The sequence below is a fragment of the Chelonia mydas genome, chromosome 8 (genome assembly GCF_015237465.2).
Source record: "Chelonia mydas isolate rCheMyd1 chromosome 8, rCheMyd1.pri.v2, whole genome shotgun sequence".
In the NCBI taxonomy this organism is placed as follows: Eukaryota; Metazoa; Chordata; order Testudines; family Cheloniidae; genus Chelonia; species Chelonia mydas.
Window position 1 is genome coordinate 64056417 of NC_057854.1, and position 16688 is coordinate 64073104.

The following is a 16688-nucleotide window of genomic DNA, read 5'->3' on the forward strand; positions in this document are numbered from 1 at the left end:
CAAGCAGAAATTCATGGAAAATATCTTGTTGTAATCACTTATATCAAGTGTTCACCCTCAAACTGGCAAAGGAAGGATGATGTTATTTCTATAAATAAGGGCAAGGAGTTGGTGTTTTGTTTTTTGAAGTAGTATTACTGAAAATATATTCATGTGCATGGGATGTTATAATATTTGCAGCTTAATTTTTCTTCCTTCCTTCCCCCCCCCCACCCCCCACCCCCCCGCCTCTAGAATCATGATTTTTGTATGCTGGCAGTATTTCATTCCGTTGTCAGAAGAAGTAAATAATTGACACAACTCCAAATAGAAAGAGCTAATCTTAATGTGAAGTAAGAGTTTTGAATGTTTTATTAAATGTGTATTTTTGCAATGCATTTGAGTCAGTGCCATGGCATTACTATGATCTTACATTATAAATTCTATTATAAAGTTACAAAAGTTAATCAATTGTTTTCAAAATTTACAAACATTACTTAATTGAGAAAAGAAGATGGATCTGTTCTAATGAAGAATTTGATTTTTATTGTGTTGTTTTCTGGTTATGTTACTATAGTATACTCTACTCTCTATTCTATAGAAAGAGTGAAGTTTAACAATGTCTTATTATTGATGGTTTTTGTCAAAGAACTTGCGGTAACCAAAAAATAAAGAATGTAGCCCAGAACAGTGAGAAATAACATGAAAAGTGCTCTTGGCAACCAGAAGAGATGATTCCTTGGGTGTATGTAGCTCTGAGGAACTTGGCACTCCCAAGACCATTTGAATGTTGGTACAGATCAATGCAGCTTCATAATATACATGGCTCACAGCTGGGAAGAACTGTATTTATCTACCTTATTACATTATAGTATCTGCCTTATTACTCCAATTAAATTATGTTACATGCCTTAGCAAGCTGGGAGATGATGTACAGGTGTGCTCCCTTGCACATACACTCCTAAGCAAGCATATTTTTTTACATAAAGAACAAAAATACCAGAGTCATGTGTATTTGGCTTTGGTGCTTAGTTTCAGTGCTCCAGCAAGTGATAGAGCGAATCATCTTTTAAATTTTGTAGGCCTGGTTTGAATCTGCTTCTCTTTGCACACAAATGTGGAGAACATGCATCATGACACAATGAGATACATAGAATACTTAAATATGGCTGCTAAAAACACCACAACTCAATATGAGGATTTAAACTTGTGTTTAAAAGAAGAAAATCCCATATTTTAATTTTTACTTGATAAATTCTGTGGTCCATTGAACATGTTATGAATACTGAATCAGAGAACATTTGTATGTTTGTGTCTTACCACCCATAAAGGCTCATCTGAAATAAGGAGATATAAAATACCCTTATTCTAACAATAGAATGTCCTTTCTGGCTCTTAATTCAGCCTTATTTATGCAATATGCCTTCCCTTAAAGACTCAGTAAGATGGTATCAGCCAGCAGCGATAACATCAAAGGCACTTCATTGTGCATGATCAAGGAACCATCCAATGTCAATATAAGGGGTGGGTTTTTTTGCAGCTGGTTGGCAGCCAGCCAGGCACCAGGCAGTTATGGAGATCCTTAATGTTGAAGTGGCTTTAAGAGGGTTATGAAAAAGATTGATGGAAGACCTGCTTCTCTAGATTATGCCGAGAAGGGACCACTTATACAATACAAAGGTAATATTTTTGGTTTGTGCTTTTTCTTTTTTTAAAGATTTCCACACATTTTGTCAGCTGTGCATGCTAACTTGGTAACCGGTGTGTATTACAGTTAATAGAAACATCACTGGTGGCCTCTTGTCTTGCCAAACATTAATAAATTGTGTGATCTAAAATTTTAATGTAAAATATACAGTAATGTAGTAAAAAAAATACTGTGATCCTCCTTAGTAGGGATTATTTGTCTCTGGATTTGAGGGTCGGTGATTTGATACAGAAAGTTAATTTATGGTTGTAGCAACAGGCAGTAATATATTCCAACTCTGTCCTGGCTTCCTTCATGGAGTGTGAGTTGAGAGTTGCATCTGCCAGCTTGCATGGCCAAAGGTTCTGTTGCTTGTCTGCTAGTTGTGCTTTCAAAAGGCTTTTACTGATCGGAGTTGTATTCTACCCTATAGTCTGAGTGTGTAATGGGGGCTGGACTCATGGCACACTTCATTTACTTTCACATGGGGCAGGGGGCACCTTGTTGTGGAACCTCCCCAGTACTATTATGCATGGTTTGGCTGAGAGTCTGAAAGTCGCATTCATACTGTCAAGCCCGTCATGGTGGTCTTGGAGATCTGGGGCCACCTACAGGTTGTGTAGTGCAAGCAATTAGATGATGATTAGGGTATTGTCCCATTTTCCTTAGTGACCTCTTTGCCATTGAAGTTTCTGTGCAGTGCGGGAACAAAGACAGGTTACCAGCCTGGGCACCAGCCATTCCCTACTGGAGGTCCAGGAACAGATGAAGGCTTGGATCCCAGAAGAGTTGGTTCTGTATTCAGATCATGTGTATTCAGCTCAGTGTGAAAGGGAGCTTTTATAGTGACAAGTTATTAGGTGAATTACTTGGGATATGGGAGAGACAAGGTGGGTGAGGTAATATCTTTTTCTTGGACCAAGTTACAAGCTCTGGGGCTGTGCAGAGTTCTTCTTCAGATCTGGGAAAGGTAGTCAGAGCATCACAGCTAAATACAAGATTGGTTTCACCATGTATAACCATCTGACCACTACATGCAACTCCAGATGAACTTGAATTTAGCTGTGATGCTCTGAGTACATTTCCTAGGCCTGCAGAAGAGCTCTGTGTGATTCAAAAGCTTATCTGTCTCACCAACTGAAGTTATTCCAGTGAAAGATATTATCTCAGTCACCTTGTCTCTCTAATATCCTGGGACCAACACAGCTACAACACTACATTCAGCATTGGGATATGAGATCATTTATATATATCAAGTTTTTTCAATTTCCAAAACGCATCTTTCACCTCTAGGCACAGTCATGTGATCATTGGAAGCACATACCATAAAACATCAAGATTGTTTGTTTCAATCTCACTTGTACAGAGCAACAAAAGAAAGCAGCAGCTGAAAATCAAAATCCAACCATCCTTTCAGCTCACTTCCATAGCCAAAAAACAGAGGAAACAGATCAGGCTTGCAAACTGTCCCAATTGTCATCAAACTAAGATTGTGTTGGTCCAGTAGGTTATCAGACTGATATTTATACCAATATAATATAGGTATTACAATGCTCATAGAAGGTGTAGGGAAATCGTTTTTCTGGGCCCAATTCACAATCATCAAAAGCTTCTAACCTGACCACAGTTGTTGTGATGGAACAATAGGGAAGGTGGTGAGATGCATTCCTGCAATCTTTACATCTATATATAATGTTAAAGAAATGGTGTGTGTTAAAGAAACAAATAAAATATTTAGATTGCACATAAAGTTCTAGAAATGCAGAACTAAGGCTAAATGATGAGCTTCAACTATGTGTTCTTGAACATGTGCATAAGAGTAAATTACATAGTCCCATACTGTTTCTCTGATAATATAAGTTTTAATGTACATTTTTTTTCTACAATGCTTGAATTACATGTGGGCCTGCTTCTCCACACCATTGCAACTCTGTAGTACCAACAGTGGCTACAATCAAATTTGATTCTAACTATGCACTATTGCTAACTTTCAATTGCTTCTAATTTATAAAAATTATAAAAATTGAACTGAAACACACAAAGTGACTATTCCTCACTGAGGTCTAGCCACATGCTAAGCTTTTTGTTTATTAAAATTTAGCCATCTGGAGCTTTTTGTGAGCAAAAAGTCTTTAAAAAATTTTAAAAAGTGGCACAGCTTCTCACCTAGTTCAAAAATGTAGACTAGGACAGGACATTTTCACGCAAAAAGCAGAGGATTCCAGAAAGGTGAGTGAGTGAAAGCACAGTTCAAAACTGAAGTTGACTTCAAATCTCAGCTATAACTTTGGCTAATGTGAAGCTAAGGATAATAGTGAATTAGCCAACAATGGTAGGGTTGGCTAGTTCACTATTTATGAGCAGCAAATATTGGAGAACAGATTATTCATTTTTGAGGGTGAAAGGTTCACTAATATATTTAGTATACCATTCAATCTGAGAATTTTGTGCATAAGAATAATGAGTTAGCCCCCTCAGTAGTAAACAAAGGATTATTTGATGTTAAAAGAAAAAGAAAACTTAACCCTTAAGTTTACTTTAAGGAGGTCAGATGCCATAGCAGTGGGTGTTGTATAAGAATCTAGATAACAAGTTGGGCTGGTCAGAAAATTTTCATTGAAATATATTTTGTTGCAAAAAGCTGTTCCAATTAAACAGATTTTTTTCATGAAATTCTATAGATTTTTAACAATTTCCTGGAAAAGGGAAAAAATGAAATAATTTTCAGATTTTCCATTTTGTGGGCAATAAAAAATATATATTTGTTTTAATTTATATCCAGGTAAAAACAAATTTTAAAACACCAAAATTTCCTGCAAAATGAAAATGCTGAGTTTCAACCAGCTCTATAAACCAGGAGGTAGAAATAATACATCATATTAAGCAAGGATTCAATGGAAGTAGGAGTAAAAGCCATTTTTATTGAGAGTTGGGATAAAAGGTCACTGACAAGTGTTTTTGGATTATTAGATACTATTTTACTGGAAAAATATGAACCTAAGATGATAACTGTCCAGTTTCAGCATTGGACAAGTTTGTAACCTCACAGGGAAATAAAAATACTGATAATCTTAACTACTACTGGTGCCTACTGACCATCTCTGACCTTTTAGCAAAAGATGGTTGGGCAGATTTTATGGACACTTGTTAGAGCTGCTGTTCTCTTCTTCTCCAGCAGTGAGTTTATTATCCCTTTATCTCTTCTTAGCACTTCCCTGTCAAGATCCACAACACTATGTTGGCCTGTCGTAGTGACTACTACCCCAATAGTCCCTGTTGTCTTTGGCCCATGTTGTTTTTCTCCCAACAGAAAAGCCTTCCAAGAATTAAATTAAATTTGTATGATTTCCACTTAGCTTGGTGGATGTTCTGAATCTTTCTTTCTACCCTCATGTCTTTTTTTGCATTATTGCAAGTCCTATTCCTCTGCAACTTCTTTTCCTGGCCTCTCCCTAGTTTCCCTGTTGCATGTGAGCACTGCTAAGTCTGTGGGTTTATGAGTATGACAGCAAGTGACGCAGATGGATTAATCTGGACTTTCATCTTCCTCCTCTCCTTGCCATGATACATTACTTTTAAACTATCCTTCTGTTTCTCACACAAGCAAAGTTGCGAAACAACACTAGGGAAACAACATTGTATTGCTTTGGGGGGGGGGGGTGCTTGGGGAGGGGGAAATGAGAAACGTAGACAACTCTGCTTAGCAGTGACACAAGTATTCAGTGACCACGGGATGATGATAAAACTGAACTGTTTTGTTAATGAGACACTCCAATAATCCTCTTTTGGCTTTATTTATTTTAAATGATCTGCCCCCTTCAACTCTGCAAAGGCCTCAGAAGGTGGCACATCTTAGCTCTGCGCCTGCTTAACTTACTCACAGAAGCCAAGGGTCTAGGTTGTGGAAATCTTTTTATTTGTGAGCATTAGGCCACATAGGCAACCCAAAATGGGTTAAATGCGTCTCTCCAAATTGTAGTCAGCTTGCTGCCTCGCTCATGAATGCCCACAAACTGACCCTTCTGGATAACAAGACTTTAATAAATAAATAAATAAACTGAAATTAATGCACTTCTCTGTATGGTTAATTTGATTAAGTGGGATACTATTTTCACCTAGCAAAATGTTGTAAAATATGTTTGCAATTAAAGGGAAAACCCAATTTAAAACTCTATGCCTGTTGGTCAATACTTACTTTTTAATCTCTTTGGTAATGGGGAAGCTCCTTTAAGACTGTTTTCTTAGTGATATAACTATCATTCTCCCAATGAAGATATTAACAAACTGGGCTTGCTTACTGGAATATCAAGGGGATGTCAGAAATGGCTGTATATCATATGGCCAGGATTTTTGGAGTTGACTAGTGATTTGGGGTGGGGGGGGGGGGAGGTGCACAATATAAGAAACCTTAAAGGAACCTGATTTTTCAGAATGTTGGGTGTTTGTCACCTTCTGACAATCAGGATTCAAGTCTCTTTAAAGTGTTTCCAGAGACAGCCAGGCAAAATCCATCAGTTCTGAAAATCTTGGTCTCCTTTAGAAACCTTCAGAATGTATCTGATTGTATTCTGAGATCTACAGAGTCGGTGATGCTTGGTTTAGACATCTTTGAATATGCTCCACAAATGCCAAGTCAAAACATTTCCACAGCTTAGATGCAGAGAGCCAGATATTTAAAATAAATAAAATACCTTTGAATTTAATAGGTTGGGTTTTTTAATTAATAAAGCACAGTTCATGATATTGCACTGTGTTCCTTTTCAGCCCAGCCAAGCTATATTTATTAAAAGAATGCCAAGTATTTGGTGAAATTAACGATGCTTAAAAATGCCTAAAAGCCGAATAAAGGTGTTCATATGTTTAAAATCAAATTTAAAAAGAAAGCATGAATAGCTTCAACCCTGGTAACTAAAGAAACAAGCAGTTAGTTCTGTAAGGTGTCCTTTTTGTCATTGTTAGCAACATGCTTGTTTCATATTAAATAAAATGTATTTACTACTTTTTATTCATTTTGGCAATTATATGTATAATACTGCAAGAATCTACATGCAGGTGACCACAGATCTTTTGTGGGAAGTTCAGATTGTAAATGAAGTTGTTTTCAGACCTACATAAAATAATGGTCTACATAGATTCATAAGTTTTTAGGCCAGAAGGGACAACTATGATCATCTAGTCTGACCTCCTGTGTAACACAGATCATAGGAATCCCTTGAATGATTCCTGAACAGTTAAATGTATGACATGAAATCTTGCAGACCATTTTGCTGCAGTTGGTCCCTTTTTCTCCATTTGTTTGGTTGGAGAGAGTAAACATAAATAAATGTTAAGTATGAGTCTGTAAAATATACATATTAAAATAGATGCTCTTGCGACATTTAAAATGTAGTTATTGATCGACTTGGCAAGCACACTACAAACTAAATTATGCTTTCAGAATACATGAGTTTAAGCATTTGAAAATTCTGTTAAAAGAAACTTTTTTCTAACTTTTGGTCAGACAAACTTTTAATGTTGTAAGTTGTATTATATAATTTTTGTTTACGTAGAGGCAACAATGTTGTAGGGTATGTGTGTGTGTATATGTGTGTGTGTGTGTGTGTATGTGTGTATATATATATATATTATATATATATATATATACATATATATAAATTGTTTGTTTGTGTAGAAGCAGTTTAGGCAGTTTTTAAGTATTGTATTTAAGTTGTTGATGTTAAACCCATAGAAGATCTTTGAAAATGAAACAAACATTTTAAGGCTCCCTGTGTGTGTGTGTGTGTGTGTATTGACAGGAAAATCCCAGCTTTGCTGCTGTACTCCTCATAAAAACAGTTCTAGATTTCTTATAATATATATAAAAAAACTACACCATCATTTAGAACAATATTTTGTGTGTAATTGTGTAATTACATAAGATTTGATTATTATGTTTCTTGGAAAAGAGACATTTCTGGTTTTGCTATAGTAAAATTTTCAGTAATGACCTACTTCATTATAGATTTCATATGCAAAAATTCACTTTATATACTAATCTTGCTGGTTGCATCTGGTGGCTGCACATGTTCAAGAACTGTTTTTTCAGACCTTATTGTACACCTAATTCTAAGTCCCTTGAGATGTTATCTTCCTCAACAGCTTGGTGAACAAATATTTGTAAACCTCCTTCCAAATGAAGTGTTTTTCAGAAAGGTGGAAGTGGTAAGAAACCGTTAAAACAGTGGTTAAGAAGGTAGGTGTCTGTGGGTATTGATGGGAAATAGTCGTTAGGGGAAAGCTGCAGCGCCACACAGGAAGCAGCATAAAACTCTTGAAAGCATTTTCTCCAGCTGTGGCGGAAGAACAATTTACACAGTAGAACTTGAAAGTCACAGATCTTATACTTCATTTCTAGCTGAGAGCGTCCTTCCAGAAAAAGGGCTGACTAGCTGCAGTCATTTAACAGCTCTCAGAAAGGCACATAGTGTCTTCACGGAAAAGGCTGGTTTAAGAGCATGGAAACAATAAGTGATGTGTACGTATGCACTTCTGATAAACCGGATGGGCTTCATGTTTTACAATAAAATGTTACAAACCTTCAGATAAAAAAAATAGGGGCATTTCAGTTTGGTTTTATAGTAGAACACACTGCATCAGCATATTATTAATCCCCTTGCCAAAAAGTAACAGCAATTCAAATCTCCACAGAATAGCTATTGAAAATCCTTTGTGACCACTAAGTAAATTTTCTTCCTCCCTCCTTTAACTCTCTCTTTCAGAGTTTTAGCTACCATATTATTGGCTGGGGACTGGACAAGATTCTCCTTTGATCTGCGTCATTCTTTTGTCTGGAAGGGTTGTGGTTGAGTGACTTATGGCACTTCATTCCCAGACCTGTGAGTTGATCATGCTTCCAATCTCTGCCAGCAAAAGAACTAAAAAGACTGGTTTTCCCACGCAACTATCCAGAGCTTCCACTAAGCCCGCCGCTGGAGTAACACTTATATCACATAACATGCTTTTGGTAGCTGCCCCACCCGGGTCTTTACCAGTCTGCCGGTAGGACCTTTGAGTAAATGCTTGTATTTTTTTCTCCGAAGTAAGTAATTAGAGAGAAAGCAAATCAGCAGATAATTTAAGCAAGTAACTACTGTATTGCAAAATGATTACATTGCATGTTTCAAGCTTGAGATTTAGGGGACACAATGTGGCATTGTGCATGGGGCACTGGGCTGAGAGTCAGTAGACGAAGATTCTAATCCCAACTCTGTTACTAACATGATCTATTACCTTAGGCAAGACACGTACCTCTGTATGCCTCTCTTATCCCTCCCAGGCTTTGTCTGTCTTCTCATTAGACTAGAAGATCTTTGAGATAGGGACTGTCATTTACTTTGTGTCTGTCCAGTGCTAGCACATTGGAACCCAAATCTCAGATCTCTAGGCACTACCGCAATACAAATCTTTGGCTATCGCCTTCCTTATATTTACCACAGTGTATAGAAGCCAGTTCGGTCTCTAAAAGTAAACCGCAAAACAAATGGTAAAAATATGCCACGGTAGTTCATACCATATTCCTGGAAAATAAAAATGATGGAAAAATGTGAAGGATTAATTTCTATAAACTGTAGAAGTAATAAGCAGAAAGAGTTTAAACTGAAAATTCTGATTTGTAGTGAAAGGCAATGACAAACTGTTACTTTTTGTATGTATGTCTTGTAACAATATTTAATAAACGGTGTTTTCTTTAAACCTCTGTTGATGGATGGATCTGTATTCTGCCTCTAGAGCAGAAGAAACTTTACATTCTGAAAAATAACAGCTGAAAATTTGGAGCTGCTAGTCTGGTATCTCTCTTTCCATATACACAAACAGAGAGACAGACTAACAGGCCCACATTTTTACCTACTGTTCTGCAAAATTTAAAGTTTCTTCTGCCACAGAAGCTGAAGAATAGTTTTCTTCTTTTATAGAGAATTCCACAAAATTGCCATTTTCCAAAATGGCTTCCATCGCCCATTCTTTTCAATGAGACTGAGGTCACAGGTTGCTCTCTCGGATGATGGGGGCCTCCTCTTTCAAAATTGCCGTCTCCTCCCATTGTGAAGTTGAGACTGTAGTGACACCATGAGGGGAAACTGTTCGTAACTGCGTGGTTATTTCACTTCAGGGCACAGTTTAGGTTTTATGGATGCATTAATTGTGCATTTGCATAACTGAACACATTTGAATTTATTTTAAAGTTAACTTTAACTTTAAATGTCCAGGGTTTGTAATGGTTGGTTTGGAGATAATTGCAACATCCTCTGCCCATATGTACTCTCAACGCAAACTCGCTTTAACATTGTTTTTATCTAGGTGTAATCTATATAATTTCTTTATGCTAAAAGACAACAAAGGGGGTTGGGAGAGACATGACAGTAATTCATATATCTGAAGGGTACAAATACCAAAGATGGAAAAATCATTATTTCGGGCACACACAAGGGTATAACCAGGAGTTATGGCATGTAATTAAGGATGACAAAATTGAGGACGCATATCAGGAAAATCTTTGACAGTGAAATGTATTAGGCTATGGAATGGTTTCTGAAAGTTAAGTGGAGCGAGCCTTATAAGATTTTATTTGTTTAAAAAAAGTCTGTAGAACTTCTTTATACTACTGGGATATACAAAACACTAGAACAAGAACTGTAGGAAACAATCCTGGGTTAACAAGCTGGGCAAAATGACTTCATAGCTATTTTCCATGGTATCTAACTGTAAGAGTAATGCTAGGAGCAGGCAATCTTCATCTAGTGCACTGGCATCAGCACCAGTTGGATAATTTCAGACCACCAAAACTTTTACATGATGTATCTTTTTGATTGTTTGTTTGTTTTATTTATCCAGTACCCAAGAAGACCTGTTCCCCATCCAGAGAGCTTAATGTTATGTTAAATATAAAGCTTCTGGTACACTGTCTACAATTATCACTATGGCTGTTACTGCCTGTGCCAACTGCGTTCCTTTTGTGGCAATCTTAGTTGCTAAAACCTTTTGTGCTAGTGACGTTGATACTCCGTGTGATAAACCTAGTGGTGAAAATTTTCCATGGCACCTAAGTCCTACTATTTTCAAAAATAACTTGGGTACTTTGGGAGTCTAAGTCTCATTGAAAGTCAATGAATGCCTAAGTCACTTTGAAAATGGGCTATAAGCTCCAAAGTCCCATGAGCACATTTAAAATTTCCCCCTTCTCTGTAACTCCTCTTAGGCTGACTTAACAGAATATCACAGAAGTATATATGACACAGACTCATTTCAGTAAAACTATGCATCCTAGTTTTAGTTAAACCACAAGTGCAGAAAGGGTTGCTATTAGTTGAGAACAAATAGCTGGACTAATGCTATTGTGAGAAATACATATAATGAGGACTAGCAGCTTCCTAAGTTTCATATTTTTGAAAACTAATCATTTCATTGCATGCCAGTAGAGAATGCAGCAGTCAGAATGACTTCTGAGAGCAAACAATTTCATATGCCATATGATTCTAGTGGGTTAACATTCTGACAGCATAAATAACAACACACTAACGTGTGTATCCATGTCAGTAACTTGCAGGGGGAACGATTGTCAGGGCAATGCAACTAACAACTGCTATGGATAATCCTGATAACTCCACAGAGGGGGTGCTCCTATGGTAAGGACACTAGGCCTGGGACTCTGGAGATCCAGATTCAATTTCCTGCTCCAGTACAGACTTCCTGTGTGATCTTGGGTGAGTCATTTAGCCTCTGTGTCTCATTTCCCCATTTGTAAAACTGGGAGAAGAGCACTGCCGTACCTCATGGAAGTGTTCTAAGGATAAATACATTAAAAGTTGTGAGGTGCTCATATAAATACCTACTCTACTGCAGGGATCGGCAACCTTTGGCACTCAGCCCATCAGGGAAATCTGCTGGCAGGCAGGGACGGTTTGTTTACCTGCAGCATCCGCAGGTTTGGCCGATCGCAGGTCCCACTGGATGCGGTTCGCCTTTCCAGGCCAATGGGTGAAGCGGCGGCCAGCACATCCCTCAGCCCATGCCGCTTCCCGCAACCCCCATTGGCCTGGAATGGCAAACTGTGACCAGTGGGAGCTGCGATTGGCCAAACCTGCAGACGGGCCACGTGTCAAAGGTTGCCGATTTCTGCTCTACTGCACAGTCATTGTGATTGTGGAGAACAGAGTGTTCTGGAGTGCTGAGGAAATGCATTGTGGTGTCTGTTGCTATACCATTTAGAAGGATGCAGCATGTGCTAACACTGCTCCCAAACGGCCAGATGATGCTGAAATTCATCACCAACACCATGCAACACTTCATTTAAGGTGTCTTAATCCCGTGTTAGGAAATATAGGTGAATTATAGCACTTCTCAAACAGTACAGGACTCTTGCTTTCCTTTGCACAACGGTGGTGGGGCAAGGCCTGCTGGCAAAATTACCCTTGAACATCTGTGCCTTAGCCATAGAAAAGATGATAATGTAGAAATGTGCATCCTTATAAGGGGAAATTATATCAGTCCACAGTTCTGTCAGCCTGTAAAAGCAGGAAAACTTCTGAAACTCTTCCAAGAATAATGACTTGTACCCCAAGACAAACTTATTCAGGATGCAGGTTACCAGATGGATTTCTACATTCTCTATGTTAGAAAAACTGGTTTGAAAAAAGGCAGTCATTACATGGTATGTCATTCTGAAAATGAAATTGATGGATCGTTCTCACTTCTGGAGCAGACACTAATGGAAAGCCTTATGAGTGTGCTGAGACCATTTGAACAGACCACTAGAGAGCTAAGTGCTGAAACAGTATGGCTGAGCCAAGTCACAGGCCCAGTTCCTGTTTTGTGGTGATTGATGGATGACTTCCAGCAAAAAAGAAGACATCCAAAAAAAGAAATCTCATTTATTGCCAAAACATTTGGAGAAAAATCTTCACAGAAGACTTGATCTCATCTTTCAGGATTAGAAACACATCTTGCCATTTTGTTGGAACCTTGATTTAAAATTCCTAATCTTGCCCATGACAGTGGAAAAGTTCATATCGGACTTAGAACAAGAACGCCAAATGGCCAAAGAAGTATCTGAAAGGGCAGTAGGCCACTCTGTTCATCTTTCTGTAGCTACTGTTTTTCTGCAAATCCTACTCCAGCCACTGTACGTGGAGGTATATGGACACTGTTTCTTGCTAAAAGGAGCAAGAACAACATGCAGAGTTTCTTGCTGTTTTTTTTTTTTTTTTGCTGTCGTAACTGCATATTATATTGAACCCATGTTGAATCAGAAATCTGATGCTCTTGTTTGTTGGCAATCCACACAAACCATCTGGCTTAACTTATGTGGTAATTATCTTGAATTCCTTCCCGCTAATTTGTCATCTGGAAGGGGAAAAAAAAAAGAAGTTGGAGCTTAATTTTATCAAACAGGTCATGCTTCGATTTAGATCTCAAAGTCAGCACAGTAGTTTTTGTCTCAATCAGATGACTCTATTTCCACTATTGATAACAGTTTACTTCAAATGGTGTCAGTAGTGTAGCTAGTCAAATAGTCATTGAACCAAAAAAAAAAATGGATAATTTAAGTGTTTTGGAGGGGTGTGGTTGGTCTGTGGCTTCTGCACATGTATTCCTTATTCATGATTTTTTGCTGAATATATCAAGCAAATAGCTTTTAGATTGAGTTGCTTGTCAAGTGTTCATAAGCTATTTGCTATTTTTGGAGTGAAATTGGTTACATGGATATTTTTCTGCTCCTTGATTGGATGGATGAAACAGGAGAATAGCAAATGCTGAATAGTGGAGCCGAATGACAGATAGTAAATAATGTATTTCTAGCACCAATTTGTGAAGTTTTTAGCATTTTTGAATATTTTAATGATTTGGTGATGGTTCCATGAATATTGGAGAATGACCCCATGAATATCAGTGAATCATACGTGAGTTATTTTCTTGTGAATATATTAATCTTTATTTTCAGTATTTGATCAGCTCTCCTCAGCTTTCATATTCCAAGGTCTTCCCAAAACAGCATTTGTTTAGGCTACATTGTTACTATGGCAGTATAATCTAACCCACCAGATAACAGTTTATCACTAGCTTTCTGCTCCATTCTCCATCTGCCTATTTTAATGGCCAGATTCTGATACTCATATTGAATTATACCTTACTCCACAGATGGTCACACTGAAATCAGTGGGACCCTTTGTGGAATAAGGTGTTCTACAACATGAGTGTATGAGTAAGGGTATCAAATTATGACTGCCAAATTTTATAACTTGTGCACACGTTAAAAAACAAAGTCCTTTTCAGGCTGTATTTCCAGTTAGTTCCTTCAGTCTATGGCTTCTTTCCTCCAGTGTGTACTGAAATCAGTACATCAGTCAATAGGAGACTGAGACTGTTAGATATAAATCTATTAATCATGCTGAAAAATTATATAATATAATACAATGACCATAGTTTATTACAATATGGAGTCTCTCTTGAACTAAAGCACCATTGAATGCTCACATTCAGTCAGAGTTGGGGGACGCAGGGAAGAATTTGGGAGTTCCATTAGAGCTTTATATAGTTTCCTTGAACTTCCACTCCCATATATGTAAAATATTAGGAAATCTCTTGCTGGTGCCCATTGTCTGCCTTATATTAATTCTTGCTTAGTAAACTGGCAACTAGTAACTTTTCTTTACTTAAAGTACTTCACTGAATAATTGATCAATGTTCCTAAGATAGAAACTGACACTTGCAATAACAATGAAAATGACACAAGCATTTGCTTGAAGTTAAATGTTGTTCACCTCCACCATACTACAAGTCTTAAAAGTTGAGAGGACGGAGTGGCTACAGCAGTAACAGTCTATGGGTATGTCTTCACTGCAGGCTATGGCTCAGGTATTGCCACTTGCCCCACTTCCATCCATATAGAAGAACCTCTAACGGTCTTGAGGGGCCTTTAGGACCAGGCTAGCAGACCCAACTGAGGGCAGAGCTATAAATTCAAATTTCATTTTATCCCAGGCTGGCAATTTTCCAACTTTTCAGTGAGAACTTAGGCTGTTAGAATTGTAGGATTGAATTGGAAAACTATCGGAAGTGTATTTGCTTATCCAGTCCCTCTCCCCCCTTCTTCTGCACTGGAAATCCCCTGGCTCAGCATTTTAACCCCACATTTGCTTGCTGTATTTATGCTGAATTCCACATCATTTGAACAGAGGTGCTGTCCTCTTCCTCGTCCTAGATCATTGCCATATGGCAGAAGCTGACACTAACCTCTGGGCAAAGGTGTGGTGTGAGATCAGTAAAACTCCATACTTTAGGGAATGTACCCGAAATCCACATTTCTATGATATCATCTCTGAGAGGCTATCAGTGGAGGAGATTGGATGAACAGGATCTCAGAGCATGGAGCAAATCAGTTCTATAAGATATCCTGCTAGAAATCCAGTCCAATACAGAAGCTAATACAGCACCATTGTAGATTCATCTTCACAGGTATGGCACCTGTAGGACTTTGCAATGGGGATGCTCCATCCAGGATAACTCTGCAGTTAAGACATACCCAAGCCTGCAAGGTGCTAAAATTAAACAAAACTCCCCCTTCATTGAAGTCAAGGGGCTCTGAAGGTGTTTAGCTCCTGGGAGAATCAGGCACTCTGTAATTAGATTTTTTTTTTAACAGAAGATGAAATTTATTCTTCTTTTATTTTAACAACTGTGGCAAAAGGTGTGTGCGTGTGTGTGTGTGTGTAGAGAGGTTTTAATAAATATTAAAAATGAAAATGTCTCAACCTGTTATTTTTGTAGATATGATCTTTGCTAATCTACTAAGAGGCTGGTTTTGAGTTCTTTAGAGCATGTAAGCAAAGAAAATGTACCAGTTTATACCAAAGCTAGCACCAACTTATTGGAAGAGTTTCAATTACAAGCATGAATATATATATATATATATTTCCTTTTTGGTGGCTGATCCATATGCTAAGAGTGAAATGTAAGAAATCTCCTACATTTCCACCTTAGTAGGTAGTAAGATAGGAGGAAAGCAGAATCAGGGAAGATTCATGGCATATTTCAAACAAATACAAAAGGGGGGGAGGGGCATCTCTAGGGGAAATTAATGGTAAACCATTATATCCTAGATTATCCAGTTGAAAACCAAAAGACTATCCCTCTTCAGCAAAGTACTTAAGTATATGTTTATGTTCCAATGACTTCAATCGGACTTTAAATACAAGCTTAAAGTTAAGCTTGTGCTTACATGCTTTGCTGAAGAGGGATAGTTTACTGAATCAGGGCCTATATCAGCAATCTTATTCATCAGTAAGGAAAGAATCTATTTATAACAAAGCTGGCATGTCTTTTAATAACAAAAGGAGATATATTTTATTGAAATTTCATTTATATTAATGACAAAAACTCCTATTGACTTCAATAGCACCATGGATTAGCCCTAAATGACTATCATGATACAGAGGTAAGATAGTATAAAAGGTCCTGTTTTACTGTATTTTTCAAAGAAGAGACTTTTAAAAAAATAACTTATCAAAAATGAAAAACACACATGCTGTACAAAGCTTTTTCAAAATTTATTTGTTACAAAAATGAAGCACTGTATCATCCAATTTAAGGTGTGTTTTTTTCCTGAAAACTACCCAACTCTTTGCATTACAAACAAACATTGATTTAGCAGTTATACATTCTTCTACATAATCATTTAGAAAAATACACACTGAAAAACTACATGAAGTTCCACTTTATAGGCTCATTATTCTACAGAGGGAGAAGTGTGTAATTAACTTGGGAATTCCCTTTTTATATAAACTGAATAAAAATTGTGGGTCATAATAAAATCTATAATAAGGACCTATATTCCTCTCATCTTTTAATAAGTGTAAATTATGTACTGGTAATCGGCCTTTTTTCTTCTCCTACATGCACCCCTCTCCCAACCAAATCTTCAACCGGGATAAAGCACTGGACCTTCAACTCAAAAGCACAGATTTCTACCTCATGAGCTAAAGGAGTA

At 37.5% G+C, this 16688-nt stretch overlaps 2 long non-coding RNA genes across 2 annotated transcripts in view; both read left to right on the top strand.

Annotated features, from left to right (window-relative positions):
* Nucleotides 1–1522: 1522 nt before the first annotated feature.
* Nucleotides 1523–16688, top strand: part of LOC122466826 — a 185472-nt gene continuing 170306 nt past the window's right edge. The window contains exon 1 of the long non-coding RNA XR_006292696.1: nucleotides 1523–1659. This is a non-coding gene — a long non-coding RNA (uncharacterized LOC122466826). The remainder of the gene's footprint in view (nucleotides 1660–16688) is intronic.
* On the top strand, nucleotides 7637–9397 carry LOC122466827. The gene is made up of 2 exons (XR_006292699.1): nucleotides 7637–7898; nucleotides 8425–9397. It is a non-coding gene; the product is annotated as an uncharacterized LOC122466827 (long non-coding RNA).